Genomic DNA, 14,652 nt, shown 5'->3' on the forward strand with positions numbered 1-14,652 from the left:
TATGAAATAATAAATTATTTATTACATTATATAATTATAAAATAATAAATATATATTATATTATTTACGAAGATTAATACGAGTAAAATATAGTATAATAGTATAAATATAATATAATTTAGTATAACATTATAATATGATATAATATAATATTATAATATAATATAATAGTATAAGATATTATATAATATATTATACTATAATATAATATTATAATAATAATATAATAAATATAATTATACTATAATATAATAATAATATTATTATATTATAATAGTATAATATAATATTATAATAATAATAATTATACAATAATATAATATATTATAAATTATAATAATATAATATAATACATTACCTATTATAATATAAAATATAATAATATAATATAATATAATATAATATAATAATAAAAAAGTAATATAATAATAATAAAAAATATATTATAATATAATATATAATATATCTAGTAATATATGAACCGTGAAAATATCGGATGTCCGATATCTGTCAGACAATATAAAAAAAGAACAGAGCCTGCGGGCTCATTTCAACAACACTTTTATGCCGGCGATTGAATATCGGATACCAATTCGGATATACGATATTAAGGTTTTTTTGTTTTTTGTTTTAATCATTTTTAATACAAATTCAATAGATTTTATCATGATTTTGTTAGTTTTAGTTGAATCTAGGGTTTTTTTTGATAAAAAATTGTTAAAACTAAAGTTTTTTAAAACATATATTATGTTTTGTAATTTAATAGGAATGGCTGATCAAAATGATGGCACTGAGGCAAGGAATAATATTCCTCACAACCGTCCACCAAACGATCCAGTGCCCTTGCAAAACTGTCCACCAAATGATCCTTTACCCCCTCAAAACCCTCCTTGAATCGAGGATTTGATAAATTAAAATCTCACCGAATTGAGGGGTTTGTGAAGAACATATAATAATGTACCTGCATTGGCTCCTATGTTATCCACGTTAAACACCATAGTGGATAACATTAAAAACCTTACCAACCAACAAAATGTTGCTCTTCGTTGGCATGATGAAATGCACGAGATGTTTGATGATGGTTTGGACTATGATGAGGTTACAACCCTCAATATAACCAAAGAGGATTTGGCTAGCCTTTTTGCAAACCCAAAAATGGGTATACCAGTCGACCCAAAAAAATCCAAACTATCGATTAAATGGTGCACAAATGATGCCATATGTGCAAAATTTTGGGATCATTGGTGGATGGTTTTTGATATCCCTCCACATAGCAATTTAGACGTGCCATTTTATTTCTTTGGAAAATTATATGCAGAATTTGTGTTGAAACTTAAAGTGAACTATTGGAGCATGAAGTCCAACATGGGTGTAGGACTAGGAGCTCCTCAGGATAGACCCTCTTCCCAGCAGAAGAAAGCTGGCACTTTTGCCCCCCCCACTGATATCTCCCCCCTCCTTGAGTGCAACATCCTGATACTATGGCAGAGGCTAGCTCTCATACCATTAGAGCCATTCATAGGCTGAGTAGCCTAATGATATCTCAGGCTAGGTCAATCCTGCCTCCCTGTGTTGATGATGCTAGCGCTAGTTCATCATCGACTAGCTCATCACATGTTTGTGTGCCTCACACTTGCATTACGTGCAAGAATATTTGCATAGGTCCCATAGGTGATATTCCTGAGTGTCATTTTGTATTAGACAAGGATACACTGGATACACGCACAGAGGCTACAGACCCTGATGCGAGAGAGGAGGGGAATGCAGAGGCATGGACTCCTTCGGTGTCAATATGTGTATACATTTTTTTGTTATGACATATGCGATTTAAAGTTAATTTTTAAAATAAAGTAATTTTAATTTTTAAGCCATACTAACTTATATATGTATGTGATCTTCATTCATGTTTAGTTGATGACCAAGGAGGAGCTTAGACAAATTGAGGATGCCACACTCTCGGCCATTTGATTTGGCCTTGAGACATCTATGGTACATTATGTTGTGTTCACATTGTTTTTTCTATTTGATATTGTAGCTTATATGGTTGCTAATCTTTCTTTTATCTTGCATGTAATTAGGTGTTTTCTATTTGATTAAATATCGATGCATTCTTGTAAAATGTTTGTGGTAATGAAACTTAATTACATTCTTTATTGTATATAGTAGGGCATGGCTACTGGCGATGAGCTTGTACAGATTTCGTGTCGTAGACAATCATGCATTTCCATTCACACTGAGAGCCCCATTGTATGTATAAGTATCATTTATTTTTTATTTTCCTTATCTTCATAAATAAATTCAAAACTAATTTCTGTGATATTAATAACTACTATTTTGGTATCTCATAGGAGACTCCTAGTGCACATGAGGTTCGACAGGAGAGTTATGTAGATTTGATGATGCGGTCACTCTATCCTGAGGAGGAGCCTACAATAGTAAGTTGTAGTTTGAATTCAGGATTAAATATGTTATAAATTTAGCATCCTATGAATTATAATGTTATAGTTTAAGTTGTAGATTCATCTGGCAAACGTATTTGAACATACACAACCCACAATCAATGAGGTACAAGCATTGTCGAGGGCATACAAGAGGACTCCTGACCGGTGCAGGAGGTCGACGCGAGAGGTATTTATTATGAAATTTTAATAGTATAAATCTTCATTACAAAAAAGATCATTATGCATTTGAGTAATTCAATGTTAGATACAAAGAATCATATAAATTTAGTAGTCTAACTTTGGGTTTTCCTTTTTTGTTTATGTAGGAGGCATCTGATCCACCTAGTGTAGAAAAGAGGCTACATTTTGATCATCCACCAACACCCTAGGATAGTATAGTTGTCGTAGGATGCATCATGAGACATTTTGAGATGGCACATGCCACATTGTTTACAAAAATATTGATATTATACAAATTCTGATGGCATGATCAGCCACATTTTGTATATGGATCTATGTATTTTGATATATATTTGAGTACTTTGTCTATGGATACATGATCTTTGATATATATTTGTGTAAAATTTTGTTAATGGATACATGTATTTTGATATATATTTTTGTCATTTATGTGCACAATGATATACATATTAATTTAGTATCTAGTATTGTTCAATTTATCGTGGATCATGTGTATTGTTTATGTTTATGGAATATCATTATTTTTTATTATGTTTGTTATATTCGATTCAAATGCAATAATTTGTGAATAATATTTTAACAAATTTTATTATCAAAATTGGATGCAATGTTTAATTTGAAGTGCTATCAAGACATAAACACACTTGTTGACCTCCTACACAAGGTTCAGATAACCCCAAATCTGATTTTAAACTCCACCTTCAACCTTGAAACTAACTCTTGGCTTCAAATCTAATCTCAACATAGTTAAGGACTCCACTCCTCAACCATGGATTCTATTCCCAACCATGAATTCATTCCTAGTCTCCTAATCTTTGATGACTAGCACTTCACTTTGTTACTATCCTCATACTACAACTTTTCAATTTCAACATAACCTCAAAATATCCCAACTTAAGAGACTTGATTGGATCAAACCTTTTTCACTTTGTTACTATCTCTCAAAAATGAGATAGATTATTTTAGGCCTTAGCATCACCATCTTGTAGCATTTGATGGTTCATCAATAGCCCTCACGAGCTCCAAGTTATGACCCTTGGAAGATCGACCTCGAAATGCACTTAGAGCACCTTGGAGACTCCTCAGTATGGGGTGGTCATGGATGATGGATGGTCTTCGTGGCCAGAAAAAGGGTGTCACTAGGGTTCACCCGGCCACCCGGAGCTAATGGCATTGACAATTCGATGCCAAGATCAATGGTTTCAAAGTTACACTGTGGTGCACCTATGAACTGATGCACATTGCGAGTTTTGACAGAGTGAGATTGTTGTGCTCAATCCAAATGGAATGTGATCTCTTGAAAATGAGATAGGTTATTTTAGGTATTAGCATCATCATTCTGTAGCATTCGACAATTCATCAATAGCCCTCACGAGCTTTGAGTTATGGCCCTCAGAAGATCGACCTCGAAACGCACTTAGAGCACCTTGGAGACTCCTCGGTATGGGGTGGTCATAGATGATGGATGATCTCCTTGGCTAAAAAAAGGGTGTCACTAGGATTCACCCATCCATCCAGAGCTAATGACATTGGTGATTCGATGCCAAGGTCAACGGTTTCAAAGTTACGTTGTGGTGCACCTATGAACTGAGGCACATTGCAAATTTTGGCATCAAGCGAGATCGCTATGCCGAATCCAAACGGAATGTGATTGCTCAAAAATAAGATAGGTTATTTTAGGTCTCAGCATCATCGTCCTATAGTATTTGATAGTTCATCGATAGCCCTCATGAGCTATGAGTTACGACCCTTGAAAGATCGACCTCGAAAAGCACTTAGAGCACCTTGGAGACTCCTCAGTACGAGGTGGCTGCGGACGATGGATGGTCTCCATGGCTGGAACAAGGGTGTCACTATAGTTCACCCACCCACCTGGAGCTAATGGCTCTGACGATTCAATGCCAAGATTAGTGGTATCAAAGTTACGCTGTGGTGCACCTATGAACTAAGGCACACTGCGAGTTTTGGCATCGAGCGAGATTGCTGTATCAAATCCAAATGAAATGTGATCTCTCAAAAATAAGATAGGTTATTTTAGGTCTTAGCATCACCATCCTGGAGCATTCGATAGCTCATCGATAGCCCTCATGAGCTCCAAGTTATGACCCTCGAAAGATTGACCTTGAAATGCACTTAGGGCACCTTAAAGACTCCTTGGTACGGGTGGCTGCGGACGATGGATGGTCTCCGTGGCTAGAACAAGGGTGTCTCTAGGATTCACCTGCCCACCCAGAGTTAATGACACTGACGATTTGATGCCAAGATCAATGATTTCAAATTTATGTTGTGGTGCACCTATGAACTGACGCACATTGCGAGTTTTGGCATCGAGCAAGATCACTGTGCCAAATCCAAACAAAATGTGATCTCTCAAAAATGAGATAATTTATTTAAGGTCTCAGCATCACCATCCTGTAGCATTTGACAGTTAATCGATAGCCCTCACGAGCTCCAAGTTATGACCCTCGAAAGATTGACCTCAAAATGCACTTAGAGCACCTTGGAGACTCCTCAGTATGGGGTGGACGCGGATGTTGGATGATCTTCATGGCCGAAACAAGGGTGTCATTAGGGTTCACCCATCCACTCGAAGCTAATGGCACTGACGATTCGATGCTAAGATCAACGGTTTCAAAATTACATTGTGGTGCACCTATGAACTAAGGCACACTGCGAGTTTTGGCATCAAGCGAGATTTCTATGCCAAATCCAAATAGAATGTGATTGCTAAAAAATGAGATAGGTTATTTTAGGTCTTAGCATCACCATCTTATAGCATTTGATAGTTCATCGATAGCCCTCATGAGCTCCGAGTTATGACCCTTAGAAGATCAACCTCGAAATGCACTTAGAGCACCTTGGAGACTCCTTGTTATGGGGTGGCCGCGGATGATGGATGGTCTCTATGGTCAGAAAAAGGGTGTTACTAGGGTTCACCCGCCCACCCAACGCTAATGGCACTAATGATTCAATGCCAAGATCAGTGGTTTCAAAGTTATGCTATGGTGCACCTATGAACTGAGGCACACTACAAGTTTTGGCATTGAATGAGATCACTGTATCGAATCCAAACGAAACATGATCTCTCAAAAATGAGATAGGTTATTTTAGTTCTAACATCACCATCTTGTACCATTCAACAATTCATTGATAGCCCTCACGAGCTTCGAGTTATGACCCTCGAAATATCAACCTCGAAATGAACTTAGAGCACCTTGGAGACTCCTTGGTAGGGGGTGGCCGTAGACGATGGATGGTTTTCGTGGCTGGAAAAAGGGTGTTACTAGGGTTCACCTGCCCACTCAGAGCTAATGTTGCTAACGATTCGATGCCAATATCAATAGTTTCAAAGTTACGCTATGGTGAACCTATGAACTAAGGCACACTGTGAGTTTTGGCATCGAGCAAGATCGTTGTGCTGAATCTAAGTGGAATGTGATCTCTAAAAAATGAGATATTTTATTTTAGGTCTCAGCATCACCATCCTGTAGCATTTGACAGTTCATCGATAGCCCTCATGAGCTTTGAGTTATGACCCTCGGAAGATCGACCTTGAAACACACTTAGAGCACCTTGGAGACTCCTCGGTACAAGGTGGCCGCGGATGATGGATGATCTCCGTGGCTGAAACAAGGTTGTCACTAGGGTTCACTTGCCCACCTAGAGCTAATGGTGTTGATGATTCGATGCCAAGATCAGCGATTTCAAAGTTACGTTGTGGTGCACCTATGAACTGAGGCACACTGCGAGTTTTGGCATCAAGCGAGATTGCTATGCCGAATCTAAACAAAATGTGATCGTTCAAAAATGAGATAGGTTATTTTAGGTCTCAACATCACTGTCCTATAGCATTTGACAGTTCATCGATAGCCCTCATGAGCTCCAAGTTATGACTCTCGGAAGATCGACCTTGAAACACACTTAGAACACCTTGGAGACTCCTCGTTATGGGGTGGCCACAGACAATGGATGGTCTCCGTGGCTAGAACAAGGGTGTCACTAGGGTTCACTTGCCCACCCAGAGTTAATGGCATTGACGATTTGATGCCAAGATCAACAGTTTCAAAGTTATGTTGTGGTGCACCTATGAACTGAGGCACACTGTGAGTTTTGGCATCGAGTGAGATTGTTGTACTGAATCCAAACGAAACGTGCCCTCTCAAATATGAGATAGTTTATTTTAGGTCTCAACATCACCATCTTGTACCATTTGATAGTTCATCGATAGCCCTCACGAGCTCCGAGTTATGACCCTCGAAAGATCGACCTCAAAATGCACTTAGAGCACGTTGGAGACTCCTCGGTACGGGGTGGACGTAGACGATGGATGGTCTTCGTGGCTAGAACAGGGGTTTTACTAGGGTTCACTTGCCCACCTAGAGCTAATGGAACTGACGATTTGATGCCAAGATCAGTGGTTTCAAAGTTACGTTGTGGTGCACTTATGAACTGAGGCACACTGCAAGTTTTGGCATCAAGTGAGATCATTGTGCCAAATCTAAACAGAATGTGATCGCTCAAAAATGAGATAGGTTATTTTAGGTCTCAGCATCACCATCCTATAGCATTTGACAATTCATTGATAGCCCTCATGAGCTCTGAGTTATGACCCTCAGAAGATCAACCTCGAAATACACTTAGAGCACATTGGAGACTCCTTGGTATGGGTTGGTCGCGGATGATGGATGGTCTCTGTGGCCAGAACAAGGGTGTCACTAGGGCTCACCCACCCACCTGGAGCTAATGGCACTGACGATTCAATGCCAAGATCAGTAGTTTCAAAGTTACGTTGTGGTGCACCTATGAACTGAGGCATACTGTGAGTTTTGGCATCAAGTGAGATCACTGTACCAAATCCAAATGGAATATGATCTCTTGAAAATGAGAAAGGTTATTTTAGGTCTTAGCATCACCGTCCTGTAGCATTCAATAGTTCATTGATAACCCTCACGAGCTCTGAGTTATGACCCTCGAAAGATCGACCTCAAAATGCACTTAGAGCACCTTGGAGACTACTCGGTACGGGGTGGCCGTGGATGATGGATGGTCTCTGTGGCTAGAACAAGGGTGTCACTAGGGTTCACCAACTCACTCAAAGCTAATGGCATTGATGATTTGATGCCAAGATAAGCGGTTTTAAAGTTACGCTCTAGTGCACCTATGAACTGAGGTACACTATGAGTTTTGGCATCGAGCGACATCGCTGTGCCAAATCCAAACAAAATGCGATCTCTAAAAAATAAGAAAGGTTATTTTAGGTCTTAGCATCACCGTCCTATAGCATTTGATAGTTCATCTATAGCCCTCACGAGCTCTGAGTTATGACCCTCGAAAGATCGACCTCGAAATGCACTTAGAGCACCTTGGAGACTCCTCGATATAGGGTGGCCGTGGATGATGGATGATCTTCGTGGTTGAACCAAGGGTGTCACTAGGGTTCACCCACCCACCCAGAGCTAATGGTGTTGATGATTTGATGCCAAGATCAGTGGTTTCAAAGTTACGTTGTGGTGCACCTATGAACTGAGGCACACTGTGAGTTTTGGCATCAAGCGAGATCGCTATGCCGAATCCATACGAAATGTGATCACTCAAAAATGAGATAGGTTATTTTAGGCCTTGGCATTACCGTCCTATAGAATTTGATGTTTCATCAATCGCCCTCACGAACTTTGAGTTATGACCCTCGAAAGATCGACCTTGAAATGCACTTAGAGCACCTTGGAGACTCCTCAGTATGGGGTGGTCGTAGACGATGGATGGTCTCCGTCGCTGGAACAAGGGTGTCACTAGGGTTCACTCGCCCACCAGGAGCCAATGGTGCTGATGATTCGATGCCAAGATCAATGGTTTCAAAGTTACACTCTAGTGCACTTATGAACTAAGGAACATTGCAAGTTTTGGCATCAACCGAGATCGTTTTGACGAATCCAAATGGAATGTGATATCTCAAAAATGAGATAGGTTATTTTAGGCCTCAACATCACCATCTTGTAGAATTTGACGTCTCACAATAGCCCTCACGAGCTCTGAGTTACAACCCTCAGAAGATCGAGCTCGAAATGCACTTAGACCACCTTGGAGACTCCTCAGTACGGGGTGGCCACGGATGATGGATGATCTCCATGGCCGAAACAAGGGTGTCACTAGGTTTCACCCACCCACCCGGAGCTAATGGCACTGACGAGTCGATGCCAAGATCAACACTTTCAAAGTTACACTCTGGTGATCCTTTAATGTTAGAATGTTATTTTTATGCACTTTTATGCATGTGTATTTGGAAATTGAATAACTTTTGCAAATTGAATAATTCGAAAACATGGGAACTAATGTCTCATGTCTAAAAGATAGAGACTAATAAGTATGAATCTAATCCTTAAGTAGTCTAGTCAGTTCAATATTATATTATAGATCTCTTTAGATGGGTGTATAGATCTCTTTAGGCAGGTTTATCGATAAAGACAGTGGCTATAACAATGTACCAAGGGGAATTTACTATGCTTAGTTTTCTTCATGAAGAGAATAAACATTTCCCACATGCCCATTTCTTGAACTACTTACGAAATGAAGAAAACATCAGAAGTGTAATTTGATGACAACAATTCAACTCTTTAATTAAAGATTTAATAATATTAATATTATCTAATGTTTAATGTTTAAAAAGTGTAATTTTCTTTATTTTTTTGATATAATTGGATACCTACAATTTTTTTGTGAATTCTAGATGTTTCTTTTGATAAATGCCCCTTTTATTGTTAAAGAACATTCAAAGCCAAAATTTTTGAGTAAAAATGGAGGATCTTATTTAATGAAGCTTGTTCACACTATGTTTTATTGTATTTTTTTTTAAAAAAATGTATGTGTTGCATCAATCTCTTGTGATACTACAAGAAAGATTCTATAATTTGCCAGAACAAAATCTTGAGATTGTTACTTGCAATAAACATATTATTTAAAAAATAATCGCATACATTAATCATTTAGAGAGAGAGTTGTATAACATGTGGCTACAAAAGAATGGAGTTATAAGAAGGAAAAAAAGAATATTTCATACATTTAATTTATGTTAACATCAACCCTAGCTTTGTGATCAAGTTGTCTTTAGAACCATCATGGGTCTTGGCTAGGTTGGGTTACACCGATGTTCACTAGGTTGGGGCCTTGGCTTATGTAAGCAACACAATTTTTTGTATAGGGTTTAGGTTTCTAGCTTGGAGGGTGTCTTCATGTTGGAGTGCTTGAGATAGGTTTTGTGTTTCCCAATACAACCTAGAGCTCTATGTTCAATCTCTTGCTTCTTCTCTTAGTGGTAACTTTTTTCTCTCTTACTCATGATTATTCTCTTTTCTTACCTATGGTGAATGGCTATGTTGATATGTGAGAGTAATGTTAGGAAATTTGTGAGAGATCAAGATTCTATGCAGTTTCTTTGGCCCCCTCTCTCTTTATCTTGGTGATGATATTTGAATACCCTTTTTGCTTCAAGGTTTATTCTTTTTTAAAATCTATGTTATGTGAATGAAAATAGCAATCTGAATGGAGTTGTAATACTGAGATTGTGTCTCATTTTGAGGTTTTAATGTGTAGTTCTTAGTAAAATCAACAACTGATATAATAGTGCCAATGGGAAAAGTCTCCTTACACATTCTAAATTGTTGATCCAACTATTGAGACCTATGACTATGTCTTGCATACTTGTAGAAAAGATTTGCCTTGAAATCTGAAATAAAACTAGCCACACTGATATCTTTTCCATCCAATTCACATCTAGAGCCCTCACCCCCACTCTTCAATGTATATTTCACCATTTCATATACCTTTTTTTTTACTATTGTCTTTTCGAGATCTTGTTCGCACCCCTCATGGAAACATGTGTCAAACTTGGATAAGCCACCACATTTTGAACACTTCTCATTTAAGCAAGCATTTCTATAACAGAAACAACCATCAACTCTATGACATAAAAAATGATCTAGCAAGTCTCTTGATGATTTTGGAATCCCACTAGCACCACAATCCTCCAACATTTCTTTAATATGCAAAGTAGAACGGATGGAGCGTAATAGTTCACGGTGCATAGAAAACTCAATATGATATTTGCAACAACATTTATTTCAAATTTTGAGTGGCACACAATAAAATGGCTTCAAAGATTCAAAAGCCCTTTGTGATATATGAAGACTTGGATTACTCTCTCTAAATTGTTTGAACAACATAGTTTGACTTACCTCCAAATAGTATTTAGGATGCGGCGTGTAGTCTCTGATGCTAATTCTCAACTTTAACACGTCTTTAGCATTGGGTGATACTCGTGAGCTAGAGTGCCAAAATTGTGTAATTTCTTCCTTCATATCATTGGATAGCTTCTTATCAAAATATGGAAGTCTCCCACCAAATGCCCATGTTTCATTTTGAAGAGGATCATCAATTCTCTCTTGTCAACTAAGTGCTCTTCTCAAAGTAGTACAATTTAGGTTCAAATCAACACAAGTTTGTCTCATATATCTACCCTTTCTCAAATGATGACTTACCAAAGAGCTTGTAATAACCCTTCGAGCAACTCTATTACCCTTCTCCCTACCATTTTTCCTAATGCTATTGAGAGCACTGAAAAGATTCTTCACAATAATGGCATTTCTTTCCAACTTTTTATTGACATGAATCTTCAATTTGTAAAGCATAGGTCTCATCCTCTGCATCTTTAATAAGTGCATGAAAAGCTGATATTGCTCCACCACTGTCTTGTGGTCGAAAAACACCTTATATAGTCTTGAAGCCCATAACCGAATGACTCTTTCTAATTTTTTCTCTTACAAATTGGTAATAATCATTTCATCAATTTCAATTATCCATTTTGGTGTTCTAGAACCTTCATGTCGATTATAATTAGGAGACATGTAAGGTTCTTGTGCACTGTCATGTTCGACATGGTCAATTATGCAATTTACATTATGACCTGGTACCATTTCATCCTCTAAATTTTCATTCTCTAAATTTTGAATTCTTGCATTATCATTTTCAATTGGTACATTTTCATTCCCCAACTGCACATATTCATTATCTTACTCTATGATTTCACCTTCGACTAATTCATCGTCAACTTGATTGACATTTAACATACCTTGTCTTTTTCTTCTGTGTTCCATTTTGTCCCTTTCCCTATATGCCGCAATGTCTTCATTGGATACCTTTTTTTTGCATTTAGCCTTTTGATGGCTGTTGCTCCCCATTCAGATGACAATATCGGACACCTAGGGTTATATTATCAAACATTTTTCGATTGGTTGGACCCCAAAATGTGACTTTTTGTAAAACCTGTGAAAAAGACACACAAAAAGCGATGTTGTCGGGTTTGTAGTGACAGGGAATATTTGGGAAAAATTATGCCAATAAAATCAGATATCTGATCTGAGATCTAATATTCGATATCAAATCGGATATTCGATACTGGTGGCAAAAAAATTGGAGGGAAAAATGAATTTGTGAGTTGTATGACTAATTTGAGTTATGAAGTATGTAAAGATATAATATATAATCTATAAATATATAATATAATAATGTAACTATTATATATAATATAATATATAATCTATGTATTATATAATAATATAATATATATATATATATATATATATATATATATATATATATATATATATATCTATATATAATAACGTAACGTAAAGATATATTATATAATCTATTAATATATAATAATATATTATGTTATTGTTATTATAATCTATAAATATAATATATATATGATTATTATACTATATTATTATTATTTTTACTATATTATTATATTTTTACTATATTATTTCTATTATAATCGTTTAAATGTGTCGAAGGGGGTCATAGGTCCTTTTAGAACATTTCATGATGACATATGTCCCTAGGGATCCTAGGACCCCTAAGGACATATTAGAATTGTTTATATGGGTCAAAAGGGGTCATAGGATGACGTATGACCCCTTTCGACACATTCCATGATGACATATGTCTCTAGGGGTCCTAGGACCCCTAGGGACATATTAGAATCATTTATATGGGTCAAAAGGTGTCATAGGATGACCTATGACCCATTTCGACACATTCCATGACGACATATGTCCTAGGACCCCTAGGGACATATTATAATTGTTTATATGGGTCGAAAGGGGTCATAGGATGACCTATGACCCCTTTCGAGATATGTCCCTAGGGGTCCTAAGACCCTTAGGGACATATTAGAATCATTTATATAGGTCAAAGGGGGTCATAGGTCCTTTCGACACATTTAATGATGACATATGTCTCTAGGGGTCCTAGGACCCCTAGGGACATATTAGAATCATTTATATGGGTCGAAGGGGGTCATAAGATGACCTATGACCCCTTTTGACACATTCCATGACGACATATGTCCCTAGGGGTCCTACCCCTAGGGACATATTATAATCATTTATATGGGATGAAGGGGGTCATAAGATGACCTACGACCCCTTTTGACACATTCCATAACGACATATGTCCCTAAGGGTCCTAGGACCCTTAGGGACATATTAGAATTGTTTATATAGGTCGAAAAGCATCATAGGATGACCTATGACCCCTTTCGACACATTCCATGATGACATATATCTCTAGGGGTCCTAGGACCCCTAGGGACATGTTATAATTGTTTATATGGGTCGAAAGGGGTCATAGGTCTTTCGACACATTCCATGATGACATATGTCCCTAGGGGTCCTAGGACCCCTAGGGACATATTAGAATCATTTATATGGGTTAAAGGGGGACATAGGATGACCTATGACCCCTTTCAACACATTTCATGACAACATATGTCCCTAGGGGTCGTACGACCCCTAAGGACATATTATAATCGTTTATATGGGTTGAAGGGGGTCATAGGATGGCCTATGACCTCTTTCAACACATTCCATGATGCCATATGTCTCTAGGGGTCCTAGGATCACTAGGGACATATTACAATCATTTATATGGGTCGAAGGGGGTCATAGGATGACCTATGACCCCTTTCGACACATTTCATGATGACATATGTCCCTAGGGGTCCTACAACCCCTAGGAACATATTAGAATCATTTATATGGGTCGAAGGGGGTCATAGGATGACCTATGACCCCTTTCAACACATTCCATGATGACATATGTCCCTAGGGGTCGTAGGACCCTTAAGGAAATATTAGAATTGTTTATATGGGTCGAAAGGGGTCATATGATGACCTATGACCTCTTTTGACACATTCCATAATGGCATATGTCTCTAGGGGTCCTAGGATCCCTAGAGACATATTAGAATCATTTATATGGGTCAAAGGGGGTCATATGATGAACTATGACACCTTTTGACATATTCCATGATGACATATGTCCCTAGGAGTCCTAAGATCGGACCCCTATGGACATATTACAATCATTTATATGGTTCGAAGGGGGTCATAGGATGACCTATGACCCCTTTTGACACATCCTAGGGACATATTAGAATTATTTATATGGGTTGAAAGGGGACGACATATGTTCATAGGGGTCCTAGGACCCCTAGGGACATATTAGAATCGTTTATATGGGACGAACGGGGTCATAGGATGACCTATGACCCCTTTTGACACATTGCATGACGACATATGTCCTTAGGGGTCCTAGGACCCTTAGGGACATATTACAATCATTTATATGGGTCAAAAGGGGTCATAGGATGACCTATGATCCCTTCCGACACATTCCATGATGACATGTGTCCCTAGGGGTCCTAGGACCCGTAGGGACATATTACAATCATTTGTATGGGTCGAAGGGCATCATAGGATGACCTCTTATCCCTTTCGACACATTCCATGACGACATATGTCCCTAGGGGTCCTATGACACTTAGGGACATATTACAGTTGTTTATATGGATCGAAAGGGGTTATAGGATGACCTATGAGCCCTTTCGACATATTCTATGACGACATATGGAATCGTTTATATGGGTCGAAGGGGGTCACAGGATGACCTA

The sequence above is a fragment of the Cupressus sempervirens genome, chromosome 6 (assembly GCF_028749045.1).
Source record: "Cupressus sempervirens isolate cs-2001-9-10 chromosome 6, ASM2874904v1, whole genome shotgun sequence".
Taxonomy (NCBI): Eukaryota; Viridiplantae; Streptophyta; class Pinopsida; order Cupressales; family Cupressaceae; genus Cupressus; species Cupressus sempervirens.